At 37.3% G+C, this 27,498-nt stretch overlaps 1 protein-coding gene and 1 pseudogene across 9 annotated transcripts in view; both read right to left on the minus strand.

Annotated features, from left to right (window-relative positions):
* Window positions 1–27,498, minus strand: part of Ralyl (RALY RNA binding protein like) — an 816,282-nt gene that overhangs the window by 318,175 nt on the left and 470,609 nt on the right. The gene's annotated exons all lie outside the window — the stretch shown is intronic.
* Window positions 17,761–19,161, minus strand: LOC121432409 (annotated as a pseudogene).

The following is a 27,498-nucleotide window of genomic DNA, read 5'->3' on the forward strand; positions in this document are numbered from 1 at the left end:
TTTGTTTGTTCTTCCACCTTGTAGTTCATCATTGAATAAAGCCAGGACAAGAATTAAAAGAGGGCATGAACCTGAAAGTAGGAGCTGATGCAGAGACTAAGAAAAAATGCTGCTTACTGACTTGTTCATCTTGGTTCATTCAGTTTGCTTGCTGTAGAACCTAAGATCACCATGGAAAAGATGACACCACTCTCAAGGGACTGGGTCCTCCTTCATCAAAAACTAATTAAGTAATTGCCTTACAGCCAGATCTTCTATAGGCATTTTCGCAATTGAGGCTCCCTATTTTCAGAAAACTCTAACTTGTGTCAGGTTGACAAAACTAGCAAGCACAATTGACCCCTTGTAAATATTACTTAGCAATATTACTGCTAAGCCAAAACCTTTGCACAGTCTGAATGTGAATTGAATGTCAGTAGGTGAATTTTCTTTTATTCTTCTAAATGATAACTCTACAATATTTTAGCATTATGTAAAATCTGATTAGCAACTTGAGCTCATTTTTATCATGTAATTTTTTTCATTATTCCAAGTTTAGTAACAAATTCACAATCACATTAACACAGAAAGAAAAGAATGCTTCCATAGATGATTAATGGAAAATAGCCAATCATTTGTCTCATATGATTTCTTAAGCGTTATTAATTAAAATTAAAATTAATATGTAGTGGCTTTTCTTCATTTTATATATTTTGAACAAAATTTATAATATATAGATAGTCCTTTAATTTTCACAGTGAACAAATTGTGAGACATTCACACTAAATTTCCATGAGTTATTAGGTTCATTGTCATTCTTTATATAAGATAATACAAGAGTTGAAACTGCGTGTAGGTGATAAGCAATCTGTGGATCATTCCACTAGTTTCTAGAATATGTGATTTGTTTTCCATTTTTTAATTTTTAAATCTTATAAAGACTACAACATTCAGGTTAATGTAGGTTGGTAAACCCCAAAGAGTATAAACAGCAAGTTCAGAACCAAATACAACCAACTACCATGCCTATGATTATAGATACATAAGGTGAAAACAAATAGCAAAGCCAAGGTAAACCTGAGTTCAGAATAAAATGGCATCTAATGTCAGAGTAAGATTTTTCTAAAGTGGCTTATAGAATGTGCAAGAATTTATCATTATTACTATTCTTTGATTTCATAATTTAAATCTATCATTCTTAAAATAGACATAATATAAATTGCCACATCCACGGCTGTCTCGCCTGTGTGACAAAATGCCTCTCAGGTGGTGGCCGTCTCCAAATGAGGGGCTCGTGCTTCCTGGAGCTTGTCCCCCCGGCGGCTCCCTGGCAGTCTTTTAGTAAAATTGCAGCAGATTCAAATCTCACTAGAGTTGTGTCTGTCTGTCATTCGCCGAACCCTGGGTTCTCCTAAGCCTTCACCCCTGCTGTCCCTCGGTCTTCGATCTCCAATTTATTGTCAGTCCGTGGCAACAAATTGATCACATTTTTTCATTCTTCTCTGTGTTATAATGCAAGTCATTTCTAATAACATAATTTTTCCCTCTTTATTAGGCGGTAGCCTCCAAACAACACACATTTGCCCACTCTCCCTCTATGTCATGTTGAGTGCTTTTTACATAGTAGCTAACCAACCTAATCACCCATCTTGCACCCAGAACCATCTATTCTGTGTACCATACCACAATTATGAACTCAGGCAGGACAGGGAGCAGAGAGTTGATCTTTATTGGTATAAAGGACTTTGGACTCAAGATCTCAATCCCTGTGACTGGTATCTGGGTCACAAATGAGCCTTTACTGCCTCTATTTTTAAAAATCATGTTAATTCTTAGCATTTGAAGCTTGAAGTTTGAATGACAGGAACATACACACTCACCTAAGGCATGCTCAGAGAATTGTCACCTAAATCCAAATGGACAGCAGAATGAGGACAGGGTAGCGAGAAGAAAAGTACAAGCACAGCACAGGCACATCCAAAATTCTTGTCATCTAGCTCTTCTTGAGTCAACTGTGTAAAGTGTATGGAATGAGATAAAGCATGTGTCCAGCAAGTGGAAGGCACAGCTGACTAACAGGAGTCTTTCAGGTCTGACACAGACACCTCAAGAAGTCATTCTCCTTGCCCTACCCTTTAGTTGTAGCCATCCTTTTGCTGCAAGTCTTCAACTCTTTGGAGCTATTTGTTATGTGTCATTCAGAGGCTGTTACAACCCTGAACATTTGCTCTGTTTGTGTTACAATTTCTTCCTCAGTTACCTGCCAGTTTATTTCAGCATCTGAAGAGTCATTGGCTGTTGTCCTTTTCTGGCTTCAGGATTACTAACTTGGAAGCACTTTTGACCTTTACTTTAGAGGTGTCTGCATATTTTTCATTCTATGAAGTGTCACTTTAATGATTTTAATCATATTATATAACAATACTATTCTAATATTATATAAAATAACAATAATATTCAAATAATAAATAAAATAATACTTTTATGAATCTGATGTTCACAGGAGGAGGGGATTGCAGGGCAGAGGGGAGGTGGGAGGAAGGGAATTGGAGGACAGGAGAGAGAGGAAACTGGCTGAGATATAAAATAATGAAAAAATGTAACTATTATAAAAAAATCTTCCAAAGCTCTAACCTTCTCTAACTCATTCAGATGCCAAGAATTTAACCTTGTCTGGTAAAAGGTATAAATATAATCTAAATTCATAGCAATGTGAAGCTCAGGTTAAGTCACCAAATGGCTCAAGAGTAAGAAAATTCTCTGAAACTGCAGTGACAAGCAAGCCTCTGGCACCATCTAGGGACAGCAAGACTTCACTGTCACAGCAAATCCAGACCGAAGAATAGGGTTTTCCCTTTTTTTTTTTTTTTTTTTTTTTTTTTTTTGGTAAATAATAAAAACTTCAGTCATCTCCACTGACATCAACTAGGCAAATGCATGCTTCTCCTGGGAACTTGATGTTGCTTCTCCTTGTCTAAAGGAAAATAGATTCTTGTGTTTGCAAGAATCTCTTTTAGAGATATTTGAACTGAAATACCTACCTTGAAGGAAAAAAAAATAATGGTTTTTCTGGGGATAATTGGTTTATCCAGGTGGCTTATTAATTTAAGAAATATGAGAGAACCTTTAAAATAATCTTTTGTGGTACTGAATTTGAAACTATCATCCAAAAGTCATCCATACTAGACAAAATTGCTAGACAGCATGGTGGCACTTTGTCCTCATCATCAATTCAACTTCATCCTTCCAACAATATTAAAACATAAAATGGTTCAAGCCCTTGCATTAAACCCTTATAGATTTCAGATCATTAATCTTAATGTTATTTTAATTATATTCTCCCCTATTTATCTTACTTAAAACACCCCACCAATTTTATTCCTTTATTATTATATACTAATCATCATTATTATATTCCAGATACTTTATTTGCAGTTCTTATCATTTTCTTCAATGTCATAACAATCCTATGAGACGATTGCTTCAAGATCGTTACTCATGACTACCATGACTACCATCTAAATACCAGATCACTAACTGGCACACAGAAGACATACCCTTAGCAATTTTTAATGATGGATGAATAGATAGTGCATGTTAAGGTAGGAGTTGAATCATGGATTATGCTATCCAGTGCCCTTTAAGTGTTCTTTCTACTAAAAGAAGTTATAGATACTTTCATCTTTGTGTGCAAAAATGTCTTCCAATATTTCACATTAATCTAAGAGTTAAAGAAATAGGTTGCTGTCTTTTCTTTCTAATATCACCTAGAAAAACTCCAAGAAAGTAGCTGAAGTGCCTGAGAGCAGGAGAGATCATCTTTCCCAAGAAAGAGCACAGTTTTCTAATAACAAATGATCAGCCATAAATTTATATATACAAATAATATTGTGCAGACTGTGCAGATTATATTTAGGAATATACACACATGTACATACATGCAAGTAACATCAATTAAAGAAAAATTGAATTTTAAAGAGAGCAAGCAGTGGTATGTGGGAAGGTTTAAAGGGGGAAAAGGGAATGGGGAATTGATGTAATTAGTTTATAATCGTAAAAAATAAATAAGAAAGAGAAAGGAGTAAAATTTGAATAAGGAAAGAAAAATTAAAAGATTCACAGAATGCTGGGGTGTTAATGACACAAACTTTTGCTATAATAAAATGTTTCCAAATATATTTTTTTCTTTTTAAAAATAAATTTATTTATTCATTTACTTTGCATTCCAACTGCAGTTTCCCTTCCCTCATCTTCTCCCAATCCCTCCTTCAAATCCCACTTTGTTCCCATCCCCCAATCCACTCCTCCATTTCTTTTTAGGAAAGGGCAGGTCTCCCATGAGTATCAACAAAACGTGGCATATGAAATTACAGTAAGACTAAGCATCTCCCCATATATAAAGGCTGTAGTTATATTAGGAGTAAGATCCCAAAAGCCAGTAAAAGAGGTGGAAACAGTCACTGTTCCCCCTTTTAGGAATACCACAAGAGGACCAAGCTACACAACTACAACATACATGCAAAGTGCCTAAGTCTGTCCCATGCAAGCTCCCTGGTTGTTGGTTCAGTCTCCGTGAGCCCCTATGAGCTCATGTTAGTTGATTCTCTGAGTTTTCCTGTGGTGTCTTTGACCCCGATGGCTTTTACAATCTTTTCCCGCCTCTTCTATAAAATTCCCTGAGCTCCACCTAACGTTTGTCTGCATCTTTCTCCATCAGTTGCTAGATGATGATGATAACTCTCTGATGACAATTGGGCTAGGCACCGATCTGGTCACAGTCTATGTATTAGCTATTGCTAGGAGTCTTAACTGGGATCATCCTTGTAGATTCCTACCAAAAATCTTCTAACTATAACAATTATACATATCTATGTATAGAGTTATGAGATTAAATAAAAAAGAATTCACAAGTCTATACTATCTAACTCATTGTCAGTGTTCAATAAACCAAACCTTTAGTAAACAGAGTACAGCTTTAATATCAAAATTCAGAAATCGGTATAATCATTTCTGCTGTCTACTGTCACTATTGGCAAATAACAGGATTCCCTACAAGATATACTGTTGTGCTCTTTCCAGTATCAGACCTAGAATCATGATGTAACTTATTGTGGTAAAGGTTCTCATTTTGTATGTGCAATAGAGCCTACCAGAGTCAACATACTACTTGACTATTGTCACACCATTAGTGTATAGAAAGAGAAACTGTGGATACTAGGTTTGACTGTTAAATCAACATGCTGGTCTCTGTCTCTCTCTGTCTCTGTCTCTCTCTCTCCTTCTGTGTGTGTGTTTGTGTGTTTATGTGAGTGTATGTGTGTGTGTCCCTCTCACCATCCTTTCCTTCTTCCTCTTTCTTTTTGGTGGTGAGTAACATTATTAATTTTTAAAATAAATAAAAATATAATCATATTACCTCTCTCTATTAGTATCCACCCCCCCCAACCCCTCACATGTATCCCACTCCCACTCAAATTGATTTTCTATCTTTCTTTGATTATATTGTAACATACGTTTATAAATATATAAATACAGCCTGCTGAGTCATTTTGGTGTAGCTTGTATGTATATAGTTTTAGGGACAATTACTTTGTATTTTATAACACATTAGAGAGTTCATTTCTGGGTAATGCTAATTCTCCTTCTCGGTGGTCTTTAGGTGCCTATAACTGTTTTACTCGGGGTCTGTCCTAATGAGATTTTCAATTTCCACCTTATCATGGCATTGCCATTATTCATATCTTGTGTAGGTAGCCATATTACTATGGTATCATGGTTGGTGAATCCACCCTCAATGGATACGATTCATGCACCTAAGGATCAAGAAACACCAAGGAAAAGGGAGTAGAAAGATTATAAAAGCCAGAAAAATAGGAGACTGGATGTAAAATTATGTGTATTAGAAATGGCAGGGTTGCTGACCTCTTTTAACACCTGAACTTCTATTTTCTCTCTTGATAGACTATACCATGGTTTCTCAAGTAACTTTTAGCCCATTCCTTATTATTATGGTACTGAATTTGTACGATTTATGCCTTGTAAAAGTTAAACTGTGAAAATTTTATTCCTAGGAGTTTCTTTAATCTCTCTCTCTCACTGTCTCTCTCTGTCTGTCTCTCTCTCGCGCGCGCTCTCTCTGTTTCTCTGTCACTTTCTCACTCTCTCTCACTCAAATACCCGCATTTAATATCATTACAACATGCACAGTATTTATTCTAATGGTTCTAAAATTAGAATTAATGTTGAGTCTCATAGGTGAGTATAGTAAATCAACAATATCCATACCAATTACCTATAAAAATTAGGTTGGACCAATATTAATGTAAAAAAAGTCTTACAGATAAACTTATGACTTTTCTGATGTCAGATATGTGATGATACAGTTCTCATCATTAAATTTCCAAACTAGATTTAGTGGGGAATCAATTTCAACCATGTATATTTTTTCACCTCTTCCACAAGTCTTTAAGAAAATGAGCCAGGAGGATTACTTGAGCCCAGTAGTTTGAGACATGGACAACATAACAAAGCCCCATCAAATTCAAACAGACAAACAAAACAAAGAAATGAGCAAGACGACTGGGTAAGAATGATAATTACTTTTACCTTACAAAAACAAAATGACCTCAAGAGAGAAAAATGTTTTTCAAATTATTCTATTTGAATAAATGTTTACCCCATCATATTTATCTAATGCAAGACTGAGTTCAATGTTTCAAAAAGTCAGAATTTTTACTTCCTGACATTTCACAATTATATAAAAATAAAAACAGAATGTTTTTCTCATTATATAGAAGTACTTTCAGTGTCATTATGCAATCAGTGTTTCCTCAGAAAGAATGCTAATGCATCTTGGTGTTCTCAGCTCAGTACAGTGCTGCACTTATCAGGGGCTGCAAACCCGGAGATTCTAGACTGTTGTGATTACTGCAGTCACTTAGCTGATGGTGAAAAATTTTAGAGCTACAAAGGATTGTTTTGTTGATTTGTTCATCCCATGGTGATGTTTTCTTCATTTTTACTAAAAAGAAATCCACAGTTTTTACTGACATACATAATATTGGTTGATCTCCAACAGAAGGGCCCAATGTACAATTCATACTGTTATTTAGTCCACATCATTTCTTAGTACTACCACTTCCCAATCTTGTCACTGAGGCTGCTTCCAATATTGCCTGCCCACTCCTCCTTACAGGCTGTTCTCTAGGCCTAAAAAAAAAAATTAAGAGTTGTCAGAAGAAACTAGAAGACTAACTTATTAATTCTTTACTTTAATGTTAACTGTGTTTTTTAACCATTGATGTCAACATTTTGTTTATTCTATTGATTTTTATTAAGTTCTACATTTTTTCTCTGCTCCCCTCCCTGCCTCTCCCATTCCCTTTAACCCTCCCACAAGGTATCCATGCTCCCAATTTACTCAGAAGATCTTGTCTTTTTCTATTTCCCATGTAGCTTAGATCTATGTAAGTTTCTCTTAGTGTCCCCATTGTTGTCTAAGTTCTTTGGGAGTGTGATTTGTCGGGTGGTTTTCCTTGTTTTAAAAACCACCTGTGAATAAGTACATGTGATAATTGTCTTTCTGTGTCTGTGTTGCCTCACTAAAAATGATGTTTTCTAGCTCCATCCATTTTCCTGCAAGATTCAAGATGTCATTTTTTTTTCCTGTTATGTGGTACTCCATTGTGTAAATGTATCACATTTTCCTTTTCCATTCTTTGGTCAAAGGTAAACTTTGTTTTTATACTGATGAATGTTGACTCAAATACTGGGCCTGGGGTACAATCAGACAAAATATTTTTTGATTTCATTAATTTTAAATATGTTTTATGTTCTTAAAGTTTATAGCTGTGTTCTGGGGAGTAATGACTGCTAGAAGTGTAAAACGGTGAATAGAGCATCTTTAACTCAAACAAACATGTCTCTAGGATTGCTGTTACTGATGTCTGCTCACTCAGGTCATTTTAGTCTGTGGTACGCAGAATGGGTTAGAAGATATTGTAGGAAACATATTGAATACATGAGAGCATTGTGAGCCACAGAGAACGTCAAATTGAGTCACATACCTCCTGGTATCAGCAACTCAAGGTCTTATGAGATGGAAAAGCATTCCAGGGGCAGTATTATAATGAAAGACTATGGAAGGTAGAGACCAATATATCCCAATATATCTAGAAAAGCTTCCTGGGGACATGTGGTACATATGAGTTTGGTGAAATGCATAGGCCTTTGAAAAACAAGAACAAAAGCGGAAAAAAATGCTACTGATGACAAAAAGTAAGTAGGGAAGGAGAAAAAGAAGGAGAAGTGAAGAGGACAAGCTTAGTGGAATACATTAACTTGTGGAACTCCTGCTTTTGGTAATATGTGTGTTTTACTTATGAGTGTAAAATACACATAAATGATCTGTTCATAAAATTATAATCTAAGTTTAATCTGAAATAAAAGTTATCTCTGTGAGGCCAATGCTTAGTTTTACTTACAGTTCTTATAACTTTGTAGTTGTAGTGACTACATCTGCTACATCACAAGGAGTTTTTTCCTGATAGCAAAAAGCTAATGTAGATACATTTATGACATTTCTAAAGTAGGGAAATTTTCTCAAGGTATATAACTGCAACTACATTCTAAACATAAAGTTTAAAAAGCCAAGCCTTACCTGGAACTTATGACAATTCGTCTGTCTTTAGTGTTTGTAGGACTTGTGCACACTATCACAGTCTCTGTGGGTACATATAAGAATTTCCCTTTTACACCCAGAAAAGTGTTTTGTTGTATTCATTCACTGCCTCTGAACCTTATGTTCCTTTTATCCCTCTTCTTCAGTGAAATCTGAGACTTGAAAAGGTGAGGGATTTTACAGATGCAATCTTGCAATCTCTCCTCTTTGATCAGGTATGGGTCTCTGTGCTAATCACTTCAATAGAGCTATTCTGATGAGGATTGAGAGAGTCACTAATCTAATGATTAAACTATTGAGTGTTGGTTAAGTTTAGCAGAATAAAATTCATAAATTCTCCCCTAGGACCTGTGGTTTCCCTAGCCACGTTTTTGGCCAAAATCAGTTTCAGGTATGGGTTTCATCTAGTGTACTAGGTGTTAAGGTCAGCAGAAAATAATTGGCTACTCTCAAAATACTTGTGCCACCTGGTGTCAGTGGAAATATTTGTCAGATAATGATTATTGAAGTTTGCAGTGTTCGTGGCTGTGCAAGAATGATAATTCCCTATTACTATTACAGAATAATCTAGTAGCCTTAAAGAGTACCTCCCAGGACTATGAAAGCTGACCAGTAGAGAGGAAGCTTCCAGGTCAAGAGTAGCTTTTCTTCTCCATGTTCAAGGAACTTACACTTAAAAAAGATTGTGGGCAAATAGATGTTTATGATTTCACAAATATAAGTAAAAGTGTCAAAGTGGCTACTGGAGATCAAAATCAATTAATTCAGTGAATTATTTTCTAATAAACTATTACACAACTAAGGAATTATCTGGAAAGGAGAGACAGGGCTATGGGGATTAAGAGCAAGCTATACCACAGCTATGTCAATGATGAAATGGAGTCTCAAGTGATGATGCTATCAGGGGTCAGTGGCTGTGGGGTGATGATGAGGGTTGAGTTATTCGAGATAAAGGCAGTGAGCACTGTCACACCCTGTCTGTAGTAGCAGTTAAGATAGAATAGTATATCAAATTGTAACTTATTCAGACATACTGCCAAGTTAAAAGCAGTATTTTTATTTATGTCTTTATACATCTATTTTTACTGAAACTCTGGACCATAAGCTGAAAAAAAGTGTATAAATAAAAACAAAACAATTATTAATAGAATTGACAAATTCTAAATTGAGTCAAACAATAGCATTGAAGATAGGGCTCAATTTAAAGGGCAAAAGTTAAAATAGATTTAATAAGGTCTATTGAAAGATTGGATTTTGGCAAAAGTGACAAAGGGTAGAATGGCATCAGAGATCCTCACAGTTCTCTTCTTGAGCAAGCTAAGCCTGGATGGTCATTCTTCTCATCAGGAAGTAAGAGTGAAAATCAGCAATAATTCAGATGTATTGATAAAACCAGCTCTGTAGAGAGGTCTGACATAGAAAAATAAAGCTGGTGTTTATAACAAATGGGATAGAAGAAATTAAATAGTGGAGTTGAAGGGCTAAGAGATGTAGAGGAACAATGGGAGAACAGTGTTCATGAAAGAGAGGAATGCCGTGTTGGTGAGAAAGATAATGAGCTAAAAAGATAACTAGCTATCCATTAATTTATCAAATGAATGAACTCAACATGGCATCCTTCTAAAGAACTGCAGGAGAAACTAGGAAATAGAAGTTTCTTCAAATCCTAGCTTTCTGGAAGCTAAGGAAGAGGTATTGTGAGATCAAGACTACATTGAGATTGTCTCAGAAAATGGTTGTGAACTAGAGAGATGGAAAAGGCATTTTTAGAGCACATCATACTTTTTCAGAACCCACAGCTCCAGCACCAGAGGATTCAACATCGGGCATCTGTAGGCCTTTGTACTCCTTGGACATAACCCTTCTACACTCACACCAGACACTACAAACATGCAGAATTGAATATAAAATAAAATGAAAAAAGAATAAATGCAATTATGTCAAATCACCTTCAAAACAATGCCTTAACCTGAAAATGTAGTTTAAGATCAGGATTTTGTGTTCCCAGAAGCTGAGTAGAGAACTGAGTGGCATCAGTGCAAGAGAGAGTATTTCAATGGTTTGCACACGGGATGAAAACAATAGGAGGTATTCTGTGAGGCAGGGGGAGACATTCTAAATTATAGAATTTAGAAGTCTCTTTAGAATGCTTGGAATGTCTCAAAAATATCCAAGAACTTGAGTGTCTGTTGTGTCAGCAATGTGAAAGCATTCTAACACACTTGGGATCTTGACTAGAGAGAGGATCAGTGTTAAAGAACACGGATATAACCAGGGAGTATAAATGCGTGGGAGGAGGTAATAACTGGGTGATAGCTTGTGCTGTGGTCCTGCGCCTGTCAAGTATTAACACTTTCCCTACAATAGGGATTTAGTTGGTCATTCAGTGTCACATGATCTACGGTCTGTGAAGTCACAGCAAAAGAAAGAGCTGTGTGGCTATTGCCTTCATTATTATACTATTTTAAATTATCGTTGTCTCAGATCAGAATTAGATTTTGGCAATACACATTGACTTTTGTAAAAAAGGCACGTACACACAGTAGAATGTAGCACTATCTGCTTATGAGCAACTACTCACTTTTAGAGGAAAACAATCCTGATTTACAAAGTCTACCTTAAATCAGTCACTATGAAAAACAGCTTTGTTCTTTATATTTTTCAATGTACTTAAAAACATGTTCTTAGATCAATGAGTAGTTCTCAACAATTTCAACATTTGTTCATAAAATAGACTGGTTGTGAAGGGCTATCAAATTAAATTTTGCATTGCCACTCAAACAAAATCTAAAAATTTCAGGGAAATATTCCCTCAGTCTAAATGTCTATTATTCCAGATCCTATTAATTTGAATGGAAAAAAAAAAGGAGAAATTGTGAGACACTGCTGCCATCATGTGGTCAAAGCTAGTAATGCAACACAAGCCGAGCATGGCTACTCAATTTTCTGTCTTCAGACACTCAGAACTGTGGTGACTGAAAATCATTCATGAGAAGGTGAAACACAGTAGAACTGAGACAACCTAAACACTACAGTCCCTATGTCTCATGACTAAGCTTGGATCTTCAGTGTGCAGCTCAGTGCAATGTGTACAGCATGGGCTCCATTTCTCCCCACCATTGCAGACTTACAGATTTTAAAAACTGCTAAACTCATGACAACTATTTTGTTGAGAGTTGTTCCTTCTCTCCTATTCATCTCCATAAACAAAAATATTATCACATTCTGTTAGTTTTCATATTAAACATTTTCCCTTTTGGCAAATTTTGTTCACCTTTCTACCTTGTTATCACCCTTAACTAATTCAGGATCCCTGTCTCTGAACTGGCATCCATTCCTAGCCCTTTTCCCTGCACACTGCCCTCCACAACACTAACACAATATGAAATTTTCACAATGACTTACATTGCAACTTGATCTTGAGGCTCATCATTTGGTTCCAATCCAAGAATTGCATGTAATCACTGTCTGAAAGCCAATTCTTTAACCAGAGTTCCTGTTACTATTCCTTGGCTTAGAGTCCTCTCCATTATCCTCTAGGCCCTGTGCTTAGAATCAGTGTAGTGTGTGCTGTTCACACCTCTGCTCCTAGAATTTCATGACATCAGATATTTGGCAGAGGCTTCTGTCCCGCCTGGTCCCTCATCAGTTCTGTCCCAAAGAAACACAGAGGCATACATTAATTATAAGTTGGTTGACCTATTAGCTCAGGTTTCTTATTTTTAGCTAACTCTTATATCTTATGTTAACCCATAATTAGTGTATGTGTTAGCCACATGGCTTGGTACCTTTTTATCAATGAGACATTCTCAAATTGCTTCCTTTGTGTCTGGGTGATGACTGCGCCTTTCATCTTCCCAGAATTCTTCTTTTCTGGTTGTTTTGCCTATACTTCCTGCCTGGCTACTGGCCAATGAGCATTTTATTAAACCAATAAAAGTGACAAATCTTTTCAGGGTACAAGACCATTGTCCCACAGCATCAGATACTAGGTTTGCTACGCAGTTCCCAAATCATGTTAACATTTATCTCTTTCAGTTCACTGAACTAATGAATCCATCATTGTGCTGTTAAAGGGAAGAACCCATAAACTGTGTAAGACGGGAGATAGCACATAATAACCACTGATCCATAGTAAAGCCATTAGTGATGCTGAGAAGAATATCCTGCGACATACTATATGAACTCAATGTACAGGACCACAGTAATTTTTATTTTTCTATTTCTCCAATTTAGAATGATTTTTACCACCTAAACTCCACTAAAGGTAATTCTATAATGTTTAGCTCAGATGACAAGTCAAGAAAAAATTCTCAATAAAAACTTCTACAAAAAACTACTAGAAGTTTTCCAATCCTGATTACCCTATGATTTCATAACTATGGCAAATGAAATTATTTGTGACCATTTCTTTCAAAAACTTTTAATGATTATTTCAGAAGATACCAATAATACCTAATAAATGACTGTGGAAGTGAGATGAACTGAAATCAACTCATTAGAAAGAGTTTTACTCCCCTTTAAATAGCTATAACCTCATTTTCTATCTCTTTTTTACATATAAAGGGAACTATATTATTAATTCCTATGAATTTACTTTAGCTATTTAAATAAGCTCCAATTTCTCTGTAATCTAATATTTCCAAGTAGAGGCTGATTTTGTAAAAGAAAGCTATTAGGGTTTAAAAGATGGCTAAGTGATTAAGATCATTTTTGCTTTGCAAAGGATTCAGATTTGATTTCTGTAATACACACAGTAGTCTTCTTCTTATCTCCATGGACATTAGGAATGCATTAGGAATGCCCAGGGTGTGTATACACATAAGTGGCAAATTAACCACGCACATAAAATAGATACATACAAACATTTTAAAAATCTTTGAACGTTGATATAAAGGCTGGGTATAAATATAGCTGCTGATTTCTTGTGGGCTCCATATATTGAAAAGGACTTTTGAAAATGTGGCATAATTTCCAGGATTATAGTGAGAGTGAAGTTGGAACTCTTTCTATCAGGGGGATAAAGACTCTTTCTAAAACAAGCATCAGGAACAGGAAATCATGCAGGCCATACTCTACATGTGGGCGAATTATTTTATGATGAAGGAAAGACTGACTTTAATTTTTTGTCACTATTGTATAAAGCAAATCAATCGCTTGTACAATAAGGATCTGAATCTACTATAAGCAAGCCTGACAGAAATACAGTACCTCCAAATGCCTACATAATAATTCTGGATCATGTTAATATGTCAATGTACATGACAAAGGCAATATTCATAGATGTAGTTAAGGTTATAAACTTTGGACACACTCTCTAGTCTAATCACTTGAATCCTTCTAAATGTCTTGTTCCTTTCCTCCACATGTGTATGGTGTTTTGATCAGTCCTGATGCCCTTCCTATTATAGATCAGTGCTACAGCAGTCAATAATTCAGCTGTCCAGCATGAGTCTGTTCTGCAGATGTTGAGATCCTACTCTGGCACTGAGCCTTTGTTTTCCTTGCAGTATGTCTGTGATAATCTCAGTGCTGTAATAGGAAAATTTTCTTTACACTAACAAGTTTTCCCTGCAAACATCAATAACTTCTGCTCACCTTCAGAGAAAAACCCTTCACAGAACTCTTTAAAATTCATGTTCTTCCCAGACTCTCAGACACATCTCAGTTGGGAATGTGCTCTCATTACCACTTTTCAGGGTCACTGATAATATCAACATTATGCAAATGAATAAATGTATCTCACTTGCTATTGGTTACTTGCCATCAGATGTTCAGGGAATTGAAGGATAATTGTTTCCAGAACACTGAATTGAGGCTTTATTAACTTTATATTCATAATTATCCTTCCCACTAACATTCCTGTACATATTAAGGAATATCTTTTTAAATGAAAAAGAGAATTGTTATTTCATTAGGTGAACTGGATAAAAGTAGTATTTCATGATTTGAAACTCATTAATCTTTTACCTAATGAAAATCCGTGCTTAATAAACATTTAAATAGTGAAGTGAAAGAACAAAACTGATCATTTATGAAGCTGAGGAATGAAAATTGAACATAAAATAAAGCAAGTTCTTTACTCAGAACAACATGTAATGTCCTGATAGAACTGTCAGCATTATTCTCATTGGATAGGCTCATTCATATCACTGGTGACTTTAGTTAATTGTATTTTGCATTTTAAATATACTTGAAAGATCATATGCCCTAAGTACATGAAGTCATTAAATTTTTTAACTAAGCACTGAAACTTTAATTTTCTATCTTTTAACCTTATGCTAGCTATGTCTTTATAGGTAGTTTATCATTTGTACAACAAAAATTTCATAAATGCATCTTAATTCTTATGTTTAGAGCTATCTATGAGTGTCATTGTAAAATTAAAGCTCATTTCTGATTTTTATTTGTTTCTTTATGTGTTCACATAGACTAGCCTACATACAGAGTGTGAATTATGAGTTCAAAGAAAAAGAGATTTGGGATTTCATGAGCGTGCCATTCATGCAGGTCTTCAACTTGGCCTTCCTGGAAAGTGGTAGAAACTTTAAAAATTGGGGCACGATGGGATATTTTAAGTTACAGAGACAATATATACTCAATCATGGCATTTACTTTTCTTTTTCCACTTTGTAATTCTCACCAGTGAAAGTCAGTGTTAACTGTCAATTTGACAGGATCTTATCAACTATTATATAAGCATTCAGGAATGCATGTGAAGTTGATTAGGTTTATTGATATGGGGAATTTTATCTTAACTCTGAAGAGTATTCTTCCTTGGACAGGGATGTTAGAGTGTATAAAATGGAGAAAATGAGGTAATCACAAGCATCCATTCCTCTCTCTGCTTCCGGACTGTGAGTGTAATGAGTCTCCTTCGACCTCCTGCAGCCTTGAGTTCCCTGTCATGGTGAGCTCTTCTCTTGAACTCTGAGTTGAAATAAATCATTGGTTATTTGAGTTGATTTTTCGTGATATTTTACCATAGCAACAGGAAAATAAAATAACATACCAATCTTCATATGATCAGTAGCTTCACCATAACTTTTAGCGTATGATGCACTGATCTTGCATAGGCCCAGACAGGCTAACTACCCGAGACCAAGACCTCCATCATTGAGAAACATCAAATCTCTCTTGTTTTCAAATATGATTTCTGGGTACTCTTGCCATGGCAGAAAGTTGACTCTCAGAGTCATCTACAAGGTTTTGGTCAATCATATCTAAATTAAAGCATCAAACCTTTTTGACCTTCAGGGGCCAGATGAATCATGGACATCAACATGGCCTCCAGAAGCAGCCTGAATCCTGGGCCACCTAAGGCCATGTTGGTCTCCATGGTCTGTGCTGCTGCCAAAAAACATGTGGAAGTTCATGATCCATGTTGCCACTGGTTATTTTGGGAAGAAAACTTCTTTTGAAGTGATATCATTGACTGCAGTCTCACAAGTGATAAAGGGAGACATTGAAGGCTTCTACGACAACCCTCCATCCTAAAAAATCTAAACAGGAAGACAGGATATTATAGAGAGTCCTTTAAATTGTGATAAAGATTCTAAAGTACAGCTCTTCACGGTAGGGATAGTGAGGAAGAACTCACTTAAGGGGCTCACCTGTGGGAGTTTGACAATGCTCCATAGAATATATGGTCAAAATAAAGAAGATTTGATATACTTTCTTTTTTATTTTAGGGGAATATATAAGGGTAGAGAGGTGTATTTGTGAAGAATAAGAAGCAAGTGTGATTCAGGTGTATTATATAAAATTCCAAATAGTCAATAAAAATATTAATTTAAAAATATTATTTTTGAAAAATATTTTAAAATTGATAAGTTATTTTTGGCAACACTCATTTATTTTTATTAAAGCTCTTTAGTCAGGTTCTTACTGTATGTTGTTTAAATGGATTGCTTAACTGGTTGTTCACGTTTCTGTCCCATTATTGAACTCACAAATAACCACACAGAGACTTGTTCTTAATTATAAATTCTTAGCCTATAGCTTAGGCTTATTACTAACTAGCTCTTACAACTTAAATTAACCTGTATTTCTATCTATAATCTACCTTTTTTACTGTGGCATGTTCCTCTTGCTTCTCCCTGCATCTCCCTTTTACATCTCTGTTTTCTCTTTTTCCCTGTCCACAAGTCCCACCTTACTTCTTCCTGCCTAGTTATTGGCCATTAACTTTTTTAAAGGCTTCAAATGTATTTTAAAAAGGTGATGCTGCATTACTGCTCTATTTCTCAAAAAAATTTCAAATTGAAGGTATCAGGAACAAATCAAACATAGTACACCAATAAAAAAAATGCACAGCGTAACCACCTAAGATAGGCAAGGCTAAGAGCTACTGTCAGACCTTCAACACACAGCAACCCTGTTCCCAAGACTGTACTAGGCCTATCAAGGAAAGCTGTGAACAGCAATATCAGACAGAAAAGGACATTAATTCTTGAAGAGTCTTTACCCAAGAAAAACATTGAGGCAAGTTAACACAAGATTTTTTTTAAAAAGATATACTAAAATGAAAATCTCTAAGAGAAAATGTCTTTTTTAGGACATGAAGAGGTTATATATGAGATATAACAGAACCATATGTATGTTGTAACCTCTGCGGACACTTGTCTGAATTCTCACCTGGGAGTGAATGGAGGAATTCGCTAGGTCATTGGAGGATGTTTAGGTTTTGTGGTATATATGTGGCAGTGTCTCTGGAGTTGGGGGAATAAAGTTGAAAAAGTAATTAAAACATGAGGAATGAAGGAAGGAGGGAGGGATGGAAGGAAGAAAGCAAGGAAACAGGAATGACCAAGATTAATGGAGCTCTCTGAGTTCACTTTGCTTTGGTTCAAGGCCCTCAACAATCAACACATTTCAGGAATGTACCAGACAGACTTGAGAAAGCAATATACCACAGAATTTGATTTGTTAAATAAAACCCCTCCCTTGCCCTCTGCCTCCATGCATACTCCCTAGAGTATTACAGGCAGGAAAGATCTATTGGGAAGAACCCCTAACACTTTTCCAGGGTAGAATTCTGGCTAGTCCAAAAAGAACCTTTCTTTTAAGGGATGCGAGAAACTAGACACTGCAACTTGTATTTAGTATCGGCGGCGTTTATTTGGATCAAATTCAGCTCCAGGAGAAGGACCGCTGAAGGCAGGAGGATTTCCACCAGTTGCTACAATTCCTTCCAGCAGCTTGGCGGAAACGTTCAGTTGTTGGTGGGGTCAATCCCAAAGTTCCATCTGGCGTCTTAGTGGCAGGTCCTGGAGGAGCTGGGGTATCAGTTGGCACAGGAGCAGGGGGCATGGCGCCTATATTGTTTATGCCCATAGCACCTCCCACAGCCATTTGGCCCATCCACATCTCTTCTTCTCTCACATCAGGGAAGGTTCCCTTGAATCCTTCCTGCTGTCGCCGCATCAATTCTTCTTGTTGCCGCTGCATTTCTTCCTCATGGCGCCTGCGTTCCTCTTCCTGCCTGAGCTCTAGCTGCTGTTTCTGAACCTTTTGGTTATGTAGCTCCTCCATTCTCCGAAGCTCTTCTTGATGCCTCGTCAAATCCTGCCTCATTAGCATAACCTGGTGTTCATGGCGTGTTACCTCCATCTCCATCTCCAGCTTCTCACGAGCCTCCTTGATGTTGCGGTCCACTTGATCCTGCTGTTGCTTCTCCATCTCAGTGAGTGCCTTCCGGAGCATGGCACACTCATACTCAAAGGACCCGGGCTGTGCTAATCTGGGTGGCTGTTCTCACTCCTGGTGAAATTGCTGGTTTTTTATAACCAGCTTCTCTGGAAGTCCCTCATCATCATCTAACTGGTCCATAGGTTCCACAGTCAGGCCGAGGAAATGCGGTTAGCAAGAAGGAGCCTTCGCTGCATCTGCCCAAAGCTTTCCGAGCAGCTAGTTTCCCTGAGAACTCAACAATGCCTTTCCTTGAGGGCCTTCCTCAGTCATCCACAATGACCACAGCCTTCTCTACCTGGCCAAACACAGAAAAGGCTTCTTCCAACAGTTCATTGGACACATACTGAAGAAGGTTGTGGACTGCAAGGGATGCACTATGACAGGCAAAGCGCACATGTAGCTGCTTTCCACGTGGTGGCATATTATCCAACTCCACTTTGGCAATTTCCGCTAGGGTTCTTGTTTCCAAGTGAATAAAACCAAAGCCTTTATCCTTATGAAAGAAAACCTCACCTGCTTTCCCATATTTCTCAAAAAGTTTCCTCATTTCCTCCTCAGTTGATGTCAGGAGGAAGATTTCCCACAAAGAGATGGCTTCTTTGGATGAAAGTCTTCTCTCCTGGTTTCCTGAAGTTCTTCAGGTCAATGGTTAAAACTTCATTCTGGCTGCTGGCCTGCTGTCCATTTGTAGGTGTTGGTGGGGGTGGCTGCTGCTGCTGATGGTGCTACTGCTGATGGTGCTGATGTTGATGGTGCTTCCTTGGAGTATGGTTCTGTTTCTCCAAGTTAAAGGTTTTACTGCTCTGCATGTTTGCACCCCTCTGACCACAGTTCTTTGCTCAGAGTAACGGTGACACTGCACAGCCTCCACCGTCCTGAGAGGCCATTAACTTTTTATTAAACCAATGAGAATATCATATCTTCATAGTGTACAAAAAGGCTTTCCCATAACATAACTCTAAAAAAAAATAGTCATTGAATATTAAGTAGCTGTTATCATTATATAAACATAAGTCGACATTGACTACTTGTTGTAATATGAGCAGTGGGGCTGCATCCCCAGCACCCCTGCCGCCTGCTAGCTTATGCCCCGAAATAACAACACACAAACTGTATTCTTTTAAACACTGCTTGGCCCATTATATCTAGCCTCTTCTTGGCTAACTCTTGCTCCTGGACTAGCCCATTTCTAATAAGGTGTGTAGCACCCCAAGGTGCACTTACCGGGAAGATTCTAGCCTATGGCCATCCTGGGTTGGAGCTTCATCCGGGAGAGGGGAGCATGGCGTCTCTGAGCTCACTTCTTCTTCCTCCCAGCATTCTGTTCTGTTTACTCCTCCCACCTATGTTTTAACCTATGAGGCCAAGCAGTTTCTTTATTACTTAACCAATGACCTTCCTCCATCAACTACTAAGGGTCAAACTTCCACTAAGTGCTATTAAATTGTCAGACTTTTCCGTTGTCTGTACTTCCTTTTCCTTTTCTGTAAAATACACATTTTAAATATGGTAGTATGTTTAAAACAGATTCATCTTTGGAGAAAAATGCCTGCAATAGAGAATGTTTTCCCGAGCTCACTTTGAAAGTAGTGAAGCTAATCAAAGTAAACGTAGTTTAATACAGTATTGGAACACAGTTAAAGGTTACTTTATTATATTTAATAAAAATTTAAGGAATTGAGGAAATGGATCATTTGGTAAAATACTTGCAATGCAAACAAGAGGACCTAAGTCCTGATCCTGTATATCCAACTGAAAAATCTGGGCTGGGAAATCCCATGTCTGTGATGTGGAGACAGAAGGGTTATTAGTGCTTCTTAGATGTACAGTATAGCTTTATCAGTGAGTTTTAGGTTCTGTGAGTGACCAAGTCTCAATAAATAAGGTGGGAGGTGTTTGAGAACAAAATCTGACTTCAGTCTCTGGCATGTGTATTTATGCATCCACATTTATGAATGCTTCTTTATGCATACACAGAAGCTTATGAATATATACAAAAACATATGTACATAAAAGTTATACATTTCCTATAACTTTGGGAGAAAATACTACTTAATATTTAAGTTTAGCTAATGTTGATTTATTAAATAATTTTGAAATATGCTACAGTTATCAGGCACAATGAGAAATACTGAAATTGTAACAGTGAACAAGGAAATAGCTCATTTATATACATTAAACCTTTTTTTGAATGTCATTCACAGAAGATTAAATGAACTGTTCCCTCAGAAAGGTTAGGCATAACATGTGGAATCAAGCCAACATATACTCCTGGCTAACTAAAGCCATACTGTGGGTCAATTTATAAAATATCACACACCATCTAAAATATGTAATTTTTCCAAAAAAATATGCAAAATAGGAGAGATCAAGAGAGAAGACAGCTGTAGTCTTCATTCTTTCAGGAAACAGCAGACTCTTATCCTGCCAGCACTCTATGATGGAACGGATCCAGGATCCAGGATTTCTATCTAGGATTCAGTAAACCATTAAAAGTTAGGTTAAAGAACCCATTATTGAGAAAGGCAAAAGGACATATCTGGAGAGAAAGGGAAGGTATACACAGAAGGGGAAGAATCTGCCTCTTTGCATATAGGTTCTGTGAAGGAATTTGTGATGAGAAAAGATCAGTCCAGCTGGACTTGGGGATCTCATTCTTACAATGCTAGCTGAGAATTTAAAAGGTAGAAGCAACATTTTTTTTTCTGTTTTAATCATTACTATTAACTAATGTTAATATATGTTAAGAGCAATATCAAAAGTTAAGCATCACTGAGCTCTTACCATGTTTCAGGTACAGAAATAGTGCCGAGGTTAATTATCCTTGAAAGTCTCGAATTTTTCACTACTTTACAGAAGCTTTTAAATCTTTGAACTGAAATCTGAGTGAAAGAAAACTTGAGTCAAGATATTGAACCATACAGCCCAAATGGGGGAGGTGGTTGTCAGGTCTCAAGTTCAGTAGGAATGACAAACCACGAGTAGTATCTACTGTAAGGGTCCTGAGATAGACTGTGGCTGAGTTCAAAAAGAGAGGAAATTTTCTGACTATAAAAAATACTTCCAAATATATCAAGAAAAAATCTTAGTGGCTTTGGGACCAAGGATGATGCTAATGATTTCAATGGTCACTGTTTCCTACAAAAGTGTTCCCTTTATAAATGTTCTTAAGGGGATCAATATCAATCAGTGTTACAAATGGGTCTCCCCATTTAATTATACATTGGACTCTCGTGTCAAGTTTCTCTGTGCCTAAAGACAACTTTCTTCTCAATGTGTCTTAAATGTTGTCATCCAAATTGAAGATGGAAATGTTGTCATCCAAATTGAAGATGGCAGTAGTTACTCCTTCACTAAATGTTGTTGAAGTTTCAGTTAGTTACAACATGCAAAGCACTAATATATATTAACAGATTGCATTGCAACCCTCAGGAGAGCACAGCTCTGTAGATCAAACTATTTCACAAAAGAACTTGCTACATGTTTGGGTTTGGTTATACCCAAGGAGTTAAAATTTTTATGATTATCATTTTTCTCCAACTAAGAGTTTACAGAACCTAAGTATATTAAGTATTCTTTTTCAGTTTTTGTGAAAATTGAAAATTTGAGGATTCAGATAATACTTCTGAAAGACAAGTATGACTCTGCCTTTGGTGCCCTTTAGATTGAAATCATGCTTGCCTAAATATTTTTGTCATCATTTGATTAAATTCTTTACTCAAAAATTCATACAAACTTAACCTTTACAAAAGCTTTTCTTGACTATAAACTTAGATCACAAACATATTTCAATCATCTTAAAGGAAAGAGGGAAGATAATCCATTTTGCACAGTAATTTTACAATTTTAACTGAATTAGTACTCACTGCAAAGGACAAGAAATTTTTATGCAGTGGCCGTTTCCCCTTTTGGATTATGTCGCAATAGAATCATTCTCATGCATGTAACAGACAACATTAGTAGTGCTGTTCGAAGTATATTCAACAGAAGTTGTCTTGTTCTTCTTATTTCTAGTTTGTCCTAACACATTTAAGTGCTGTTTATGATTTTCTTTTTTGTACTCACTGACATCAAACAGTTCTCTAAGAGACAACAGAACTGTATGTTTTCTAATTTCTGTTGCAATTAAAATATATCATTCTAAAGAAAGGGATAAGATGGTTTCAAAGAAGATATTTTGGAACAACCATTTCTATGGCCCCTGCATTTTCTCAAGTGTGGTGGTGATCTGGCTCTGTCTTCTCCATGGTTGCTTCGCGAAGCAGATGCAGCTGCCTTCCATCTTACAAAATGCACAAAGGTTCTGGTTCTGGCTCACATCTAAACATCATATCTACTAGCAGAATTGGTTGCAATGGAAGCCATTTTAACAGTGAATGATTTCCAATTCAATTATTTCTTTTTGAATAGTTCTGTGGCATTTGTCAATTTGGTAACTTGATGTAACCATATATACGCATATGATTTAGAGCCAATTATTTCTGATGTTGTAATTAAGGCAAATGGATTGATAATACAAGAGATAATCTATAAAGAAATAAAAATTTATTTAAGTAGTAGAAATACCAAAAGGTTCCTATAAAACTCCTTGGCAGCAAAACAAAGCATAAAAAAGCCAGGATAGTTTATGCTAGAAAACAAGGTTGTTACTTGTTGATTTTAAACAAAAGTTTTTATTCCAACTGGTACCATAGTCATTCAGTCCCAAGAGGGACTTAGGTTAAATATAAACTGATAATATAATATAATATAAATATAAGAGGCTTATATTAATTTTAAACTGTTTGGCCTATTGCTCAGGCTTGTTGCTAACTAGTTCTTAAAACTTAAATTAACCAATAATTATTATCTATATTTAGGCATATGTCTTGGTATCTTTTCTCAGTATGGCATTCTCATCTTGCTTCCTCTGTGTCTGATTTACACCTGCATCTCCACCTTTCCTCTTCCCAGAATTCTCCTAGACTGGTTGCCTCAACTATACTTCCAGCCTGGCTACTGAACAATCAGCATTTTATCAAACCAATACAAGTGACAAAATTTTACAGTTTTTTTTAAGACTATTATCTCATAGCATTTGATGACCTGGAAGCTTTATTTATACTGACTCCTTTTCATAGTTCTGGAAAGTGGTAATCATAATATTGGAGTAAAAAATTCATCATCAGTCTTATTCAGGTGAAAACTCTGATCTACACTGATGAACTACCTGTCACTGGTACATTACACCCACTGAGGAAATAGTGGTGTAGATGTCATAGAAATAGTCAGTCCCTACATAACATCTCCCAGCTCAACCTGTTCGGGCACTGGGACCTAATCCGAATCAGGAGGGCAACTGGGAGGGTGGTAGTTCCTTTGTCTCATAGCCTGCCTGCAGCAAGCAAGGTAGAACCTTTGTTTACGAGCTACCCAAGCAGTATGGAGATCTGATCTAGGAAACAGGAGAGCCATCACTGTGGAGTGACATCACTGGAAAGGTACATCAGTGGGCAAGGAGACCTGATCATGTAAAAGAAGATCCATAGGGGAGCATTCGGAGGAAGAGATGGGCAGGCACCAATGCAAGAATACACCCAACAATCTGAAAAATAGAATGAAACCACCAGAAACCAGTGACTTCACAACAGGAGGACATGAACACCTTAATCAAGAAGAAGTAGAAAAAATTGACTTTATGAAAGTGATAGAGGCCCTTAAACAGCATGTAACAAACGCCCTTATAGAAATGGATGAGAAATATAACAGAATATTTGAAGAATTGAATAAATCAGTGAATGATACCCTAGAAAACCAAGGAAAAACAATCAAACAGATAAAGGAAACAGTTCAATACTTGAAAACTGAAATGGAGGCAAAGAAGAAAATACAAACAGAGGGCCGGCTGGACATGGAAAATCTATAGAGACTATAGAAACAAGCATAACCAGCAGAATAGAAGAGATAGAAGACAGAATCTCAGATTCTGAAGATACCATAGAGAAAATAAACGCACTGATCAAAGAAAACAGCAAGTCCAACAAACTCTAATCACAAAACATTCAGGAAATATGGGACACAATAAAAAGACCAAATCTAAGAATAATTGGAGTAGAAGAAGGAGAAGAAGTGCAGCTCAACGGTCCAGAAAATATATTTAATAAAATTATAGAAGAAAACTTTCCCAACTTAAAGAAATATGTACCTATGAAGGTTCAAGAAGCATACAGAACACCGAATAGGCTGGATCAAAAAAAAAATTCCTTTGCATGCAAAATTTGAGAAGTCATTGTGTTTTACCACAGCGAGGTACTCTAATGTATATATATTCCACACTTTCTTCATCCATTCTTCCATTGAAGGGCATCTAGGTTGTTTCAAGGTTCTGGCTATTACAAATAATACTGCTATGAACATAGTTGAACAGATGCTTTTGTCATATGATAGGGCATCTCTTGGTTATATTCCCAAGAGTGGTATTGCTGGGTCCAGGTGAAGTAATAAGGGCGGAGGCGGGGCTGCGTCCCCAACACCCTGGATGCCTGCCCGGCTAGCTTATGCCCCGAAATAATTACAGGGACACTGTATTCTTTTAAACACTGCTTGGCCCATTCTCTTCTAGGCTAATTCTCACATATTAATTTAGCCCATTTCTAATCATTTGTGTATGGCATTCCAAGGTGCACTTACCAGGAAGATTCTAGCCTATGTCCATCCTGGGTCGAAGCTTCATCCCGGGAGCGGGGCATGGCGTCTCTCTCAGGCATCTGCTCCCAAGAGGAGAGCTGTCGAGACTCAGCTCACTTCCTCTTCCTCCCAGCGTTCTGTTCTGTTTACTCCTCCCACGTATCCTCTAACCAATAAAATGGGCCAAGACAGTTCCTTTATTAGCCAATGACCTTCCTCCATCATCCAGGGGTAGGTTGATCCCGAATTTCCTGAGAAACCGAAACACTGATTTCCAAAGAGGTTGCCCAAGATTGCATTCCCACCAGCAATGGATGAGGGTATCCCTTCCTCCACAGCCTCTCCAGCAAAGGCTATCATTGGAGTTTTTTATTTTAGCCATTCTGACAGGTGTAAGATGATATCTCAAAGTTGTTTTGATTTGCATTTCCCTGATTGTTTCTTAGGTCCATTTGCTTGATAAGCCTTTTCACAGCCCTTTACTCTGAGTAGGTGCCAGTCTTTGTGGTTGAGGTGTGTTTCTTGTAAACAGCAGAATGTTGGATCCTGTTTTCTTGTCCAATCTCTTAGCCTGTGCCTTTTTATAGGTGAGTTGAGTCCATTGACGTTAAGTGATATTAATGACCAGTGGTTGTTAACTCTGGTCACTTTTTAAGTCGTAGAGTTTGTGTGTTTCCCTTCTTTGAGTTGTGTTGGTGAAGGGTCTCTAGATGTCTGAGTTATTGTGGTCATTGTTGGACTCCTTGGTTTGTGATTTTCCTTCTATTACTTTCTGTAAGGCTGGATTTGTGGCTGCGTATTGTTTAAATTTGTTTTTATCCTGGAAAATTTTATTTTCTCCATTTACAGTGAATGAAAGCTTGGCTGGCTATAGTAGTCTGGGCTTGCATCCATGGTCTCTCAGTTTCGCAGTACATCTATCCAGGACTTTCTGACTTTCATGGTTTCCATAGAGAAATCAGGTGTAAGTCTTATAGGTTTACCTTTATAAGTGACTTGGCCTTTTTCCTTTGCAGCTCTTAAAATTCTTTCTTTATTCTGTATGCTTTGTGTTTTGATTATTATATGGTGAGGGGATGGTTTTTTTTGATCCAGCCTATTCGGTGTTCTGTATGCTTCTTGAACCTTTATAGGTTTATCTTTCTTTAGGTTGGGAAAGTTTTCTTCTATAATTTTATTAAATATATTTTCTGGACCATTGAGCTTCACTTCTTCTCCTTCTTCTACTCCTATTATTCTTAGGTTTGGTCTTTTTATTGTGTCCCATATTTCCTGAATGTTTTGTGATGAGAGTTTGTTGGACTTGCTGTTTTCTTTGATCAGTGTGTTTATTTTCTCTATGGTATCTTCAGAATCTGAGATTCTTTATTCTAACTCTTGTATTCTGTTGGTTATGCTTGTTTCTGTAGACTCTGTTTGTTTACTTAAATTTTCCATGTCCAGCCGGCCCTCTGTTTGTGTTTTCTTTTTTGCCTCCATTTAAGTTTTCAAGTATTGAACTGTTTCCATTATCTGTTTGATTGTTTTTCCTTGGTTTTCTAGGGTATCATTCACTGATTTATTCAATTCTTCAAACTTTCTGTTATATTTCTCATCTATTTCAATAAGGGCGTTTTTTCCATGCTCTTTAAGGGCATCAATCACTTTCATAAAGTTAGTCTTTTCTATTTCTTCTTGATTATGGTGTTCATGTCCTCCTGTTGTGAGGTCGCTGGTTTCTAGTGGCTTCATGTTGCTTTTCAGCTTGCTGGGTGAATTCTTGCATTGGTCTGCCCATCTCTTCTTCCAAATGCTCCCTTATGGATCTTCTTTTACCAGATCAGGTCTCCTTGCCTATTGATGTACCTCCCCAGTGTTGGCTCTCCCCAGTGATGGCTCTCCTGGTGCCGAGATCAGATCTCCTTGCCCAATGATGGCTCTCCCCAATGCTGGCTCTCCTGGCACCCAGATCAGGTCTCCATGCTGGTTGGGTAGCTCGTAAACAAAGTGCCTGCCTTGCTTGGTGCAGCCAGGCTATAGAAACAAAGGAACTCCTGCCCGCTTGGGTGCCCTGAGGATTCAGACCCAGTGCCCAGACATGCTGGGCTGGGTGATGTCATGTGCCGAAAGAGGGCAGTGGGGCCAAAGTGGGGAGATTTCTGGATGCAAGCTAGGTGGGATAGGAAGAAAGAGGCAGTATGCAGGGAGTAGAGGCCTGGCAGAGAGCCCAAGAAGGATAGGGGGCTAAGGAACCCCTGAATTCCCTGTTCCGGGCTGGCTGCTCAGGGTCAGAAACTCACCCCAATGTTGGCTCTCATGGCGCCGAAAGATCAGGTCTCCATACTGGTTGGGTAGCTCGTAAACAAAGCGCCTACCTTTCTTGGTGCAGGCAGGCTATGGAGACAAAGGATCTCCTGCTTGCTTGGGTGCCCTGAGGATTCGGACCAGTGCCCAGACAGGCTGGGCTGGGTGATGTCATGTGTCGAAAGAGGGCAGTGAGG

Source organism: Microtus oregoni, unplaced genomic scaffold (genome assembly GCF_018167655.1).
Source record: "Microtus oregoni isolate MIOR12 unplaced genomic scaffold, Mior012 000034F_ref0000314, whole genome shotgun sequence".
Taxonomy (NCBI): domain Eukaryota; kingdom Metazoa; phylum Chordata; class Mammalia; order Rodentia; family Cricetidae; genus Microtus; species Microtus oregoni.